The sequence below is a fragment of the Panthera uncia genome, assembly GCF_023721935.1.
Source record: "Panthera uncia isolate 11264 chromosome C1 unlocalized genomic scaffold, Puncia_PCG_1.0 HiC_scaffold_4, whole genome shotgun sequence".
Lineage (NCBI taxonomy): Eukaryota > Metazoa > Chordata > Mammalia > Carnivora > Felidae > Panthera > Panthera uncia.
In genome coordinates this window covers 86,004,282-86,008,556 of record NW_026057585.1, presented here as the reverse complement: position 1 = coordinate 86,008,556, position 4,275 = coordinate 86,004,282, and the positions used below count along the sequence as shown (strand labels likewise).

At 55.2% G+C, this 4,275-nt stretch overlaps 1 protein-coding gene across 2 annotated transcripts in view; it reads left to right on the top strand.

Annotated features, from left to right (window-relative positions):
• The window catches only part of LDLRAP1 (low density lipoprotein receptor adaptor protein 1), a 24,488-nt gene extending 24,487 nt beyond the window's left edge, over position 1 (top strand). For both annotated transcript variants that reach the window (XM_049617767.1, XM_049617766.1), the window contains exon 9: position 1. This exon is cut by the window's left edge and continues 1,876 nt beyond it. The gene's annotated coding sequence lies outside the window, so the exon portion shown is untranslated.
• Positions 2 to 4,275: the final 4,274 nt, after the last annotated feature.

Sequence of the window (4,275 nt, the reverse complement as noted above, 5' to 3'; positions counted from 1 at the left end):
TGTGTGTGTGTGTGTGTGTGTGTGTGTGTGTGTGTGTGTGTGTGTGTGAGAGAGAGAGAGAGAGAGAGAGAGAGAGAGAGAGAGAGACACTTGACCTTCACAGTGGTCTTTGGCTGATAAGCCTTTGGGTATGCTCCAGTGTGTCTGCAGATAAGTCTTATGCTTTACTTTGTGTTGCTGTTAAAGTTGTTCTAATGAGGAAAAGAATAAGTAATAAAGGTTCTCTTTTTGAAAGACAAAGAGCACTTGCAGGGAGCGGCCTGGGGCCCTGTGGGAGCGTGGTTGGTTTGGCAGTTCCTGGTTTTAGTGGTTATAACAGCAGTGACCACAGGCCGAGATGTGGTGGTGGGGAGTGCTCTGTGGTCCCCTGGTGGAAGCCCAGCTGGGAGCCCCTTTTCACCCAGCAGATGTGGGGTGTGGTGAGGTCGTCCCTGGATAGCTCAGAGAGGCCACACCAGTGATCCAGGGCCACAGAGACCTAGGTCAGGGCGTCCTGGTCAGGGGTCTATGAACCCATCGAATGTGCATATGATCACGTATGTGTCCACATGTGCGCTTTTCTTGGGGAGGATGACCATCGTTTCCATCTCATTCTCACGTGGGTCCGTGACATTCATTCATTCGATGGACTCTGTTGCTAAACACCAACTGGGCTTGGGGCTCCGTGCTGGGGCTGGCAGTCCAGACAGGGTCCAAACGGACTCCAGAGGTGTGGCTTTGGTGTGACTAGGGACCAGGGTGGAGGACAGTGGAAAGTGTCTAGCTCAGGCTGTGACATTGGATCAGTCACTTCTTTCCTGAGCCTCAGTTTCCCTCTTTGGGAAGAGGGTTCAACAAGCTCCATGCCCCCCACCCTCCTTGGGTTTTGTGAGACTCGGGGGGGGACCATTATGTCATTGTGGCTACTGAGACGGCTCAAAGCTCATTCAGAGCAAAAGGCATTTGGACCAAATACATTTAAGCAGGCTGCACACCCAGTGTGGAGCTTGACCTGGGGCTTCAGCCCATGACCCAGAGATCAAGACTCGATGCAGGGCTTGAACTTGCAACCCTGAGGTCAAAGCCTGAGCTGACACCAAGAGTCGGAATCTGACTGAGCCACCCAGGTGCCCCTGGGCTAAGTACATTTAAGGAAGTCCAAGTAAAATTGATAGCAAAGGCACCTGCTGTTAACTGAGCTCTTACTCTGTGCCTGGTGCTGTGCTAAACTTAATCTCATCTGAGCCCAGGTGCTTTTTAGCTCCTTTGCTGCAGGCACTAAGGCTGGGGAGAAAGTCAGTCATGTGCCCAGTACTTTGCAGAACCATAGGGCAGACTCAGTTTTGTCTGACCCTTGACCCCACCACATCCTGACCTCCCTGGAGCCACACCAGTAGTCCTGTTGCTCCTAGCCTCTTGTGAGCCCCACGGTGTCTGCCACAGAAAGGCCCCTCTCTTCAGGCTCCGGTGGGGGTGTCCAACATTTATTCCTTTGTCCCTTCCAAACAGTGATATTTAAAATGCCTGGAACCCAGAGGTGGTTCACAGGTCCCTGTGATGTCAGCCGGTCAGGCAGACTCACTGTGAATTCTGAGTGGATCGTAGATGACTAAGAAATTCTCTCCTTTCTTCTTCTCCCATAATCTGAAAAGACACCCAACAAGTTCATCTTTCGGTTTAAATTTGGCCAGTGCCTTTAGTCTCCGGATGTCTCAAATTATGAATCCCGAGCACCCGCCGTCTGCTCTTTCATGCATAACGGATGAAGCCTGGAAGAACAGAGTTGCCTTTCAGATTTGATGTGACCTTCAGCTTCACCGGGTGGGTATTGAGGTCTCCTCTCCCAGGAGGAGATACCATCCCAGTTAGACCTCTCCAAGGACTTCTCAACAAGCCCAGATAAGGAATTGGGGTGGATTCCGTGCCCTCAGGGCTTGGGGTCGGCCTTCCCCCACTGCCACCGCATGTGTACAGATCACAGCAGGCGGCCCCTTTATCTGTTAGAGGACGTGAACCTTTCTCCAGTGTTGGATACCTGCCAGGCCCTGTTAGGTCCTCTACATCTAACGTTGGTGATACTGGTTGTAACAACCGTGCTAGGAGATGGGTGGTCGCGGTCCCATTTTCAAGATGGGACAAGTTGAGGGTCAGGGAGGATAAATGAGTTGAGCCAAGTCTCAGAGCCAGTAAGGAGCAGACCTGGATTCGCACCCCGGGGGGTGGCCCGACTGCAGTACTTGTGTACTTACACGGTACTACCCACCCTGTGGAGTGAAGGGCAAGTCCAAGCCGAGCCGCCCGCACCCAGCAATGGGCAGCCTCTCCCAGGGGACAGATGAGAGCTGCCGGCCAGTGGGGGCATCCACGGGCAGAGTGGCAGGGTCTGGGACAGGGGCCATCTTCCAGACGGGTCCGAACGCGTCCTGCCTGCCTGTAACCAGGCAGCTGCCCTGTGGGGCTGCTTCTCCGGACATGCCCAGTTGAACACTTGGCAGCCGTGTCTCCTCACGTCAGCGCCAGGTAGTGCCCACCCCACCCCCCAGTGGGCATTGCCCAGCCTGTGGCGGGCAGGGAAGGGGTGGCCAGGGTGAGCTTGGGGGTCTCTGAGAGGAGGAAGGCTTCCTCTGACAGCAGACTGCACGCATTTCTGGTGGCGAAGGGCAGCCGCAGAGGAACCAGGAAGGGGAAAACAGCTCTGGAACACTGGTAGCACCTACACACATCGGCTAGTTGAAGCGGCTGCACAGTGACTGGGCTAGTAGGCATTATACGCCCATTTTAGAGACCATGAAACTGAGGCTCGCTGAGCTTATGTGGCCTGCCAGCCTCCCACACGTGGGAAGAGGCAGGCCTGGGATTCAAAGCCTGTGTGTTCTCCACCGACCTGGAATGGCCCTGCCTCCCTGTGGGTCACTTGGAACGTTTGGACGATACCTTGCTTCCTTAGGAACATTCTGAGCCAGGCGCTCGGCACACAGACGCTGGATCAGGTTGGTGCTTCCAGCCCGGACAGATGTGAGCTGTGTCACAAGTCCTGGTTGCCAAGCAACAATTCTGACTGCACCTGCTGAGCCCCCGCGTGGGGGGTGGGGCCACCAGGGCCCGTCCTGATCTCTTCACAGTCTAGGGGTTGTGGGTCACGATGCCCCAGGGAGCTGGGCATGGGCCAGGTCTGCACCACACCAGGTGGACATTGGAAGTCAGAGCTGAGGAAGCCAGCAAGAACTTCTGGAAGAGGGGAGCGTTCCTGCTGGGTCTTGAAGGGGGGGTACAAAGGTTGGAGACTGCCTTCGCTACCCTGAGCTCTGGGCGGCCAGAGCCCGTGTTTGAGACACCTGTGGGCCCAGTGTTCAGCATAGCACCTGGCACAGTGGCTGTCATTCATTGGAGTCAGCTCATCCAAAGGGGGTCAGCCAACCTGGCTTCCTAATGAGGACCCTGAAGGGGGAGGCACCCTGGATCAGCAGGCAAGACCCGCCTCTGGGGCGCCATGGTCCATTTGGCAGGGTATCTGTTCTGGAGACAAACCCATCCCAGGACAGACTTCTCCAGGCGCCCCGGACTGGGTGCTCTTAGTCTCCGCCACGCACGGCCCAGCCTGGTTTGGTAAAACGTGTGTGGTCTGCTTCGCTGCCCTGACCAGACATCTTAGTTTTCCAAATGTCTTCAAAGCGGCATTCTAGAATGTCAGTGCCAGAAGAGCCCCTAATGGTCCTCCAGCCCACCCACTCTGCTTATAGCTGGGAAACTGAGGCCCACGGAGGGACTGGACTTCCCCAAGCTGTGCGGGAAGTTAAGCAGAGCTGATATTCCAGCCATAGTTTTTTTTTTTTTTTCCTGCTCAATCCTCCACCCCAGAGGGAGGAAAGAAGTCCCTTCCCCACATTCGCTGGGAAGGACCATGTGCTCGAGGCCCGGGGGCTTCTGGGAAAGTGGAAAAGATTAGAAGAAGGGCTGGAGAAAGGGCCTGGTGAATTCCCAGGCATGGAGTGCGTGTCAACTCATCACCTCTTCGGCCCCTCCTCGAGCCCCGAGGTCTCTGCAGCTCAAGCTGCCGGCTCACAAGCCCTGAGAGAACCAAGAGCTGTGGTTATGAGCACAGCCTCTAGAGCCAGCCTGGGCCCGAATCTCAGCTTTACCACTTCTTAGCCGCGTAAACGACTTCATAGTCGGGCCTTGGTTTCCTGTCTGGGAAAGTAAGATGGTAACAGTATTGTCCAAGCCAGGGTGTTTCGAGGAATGAATGAGTTAAGGACTAGTTTGTATCATAAGGTGCCGAAAACACCGTCCACTGGC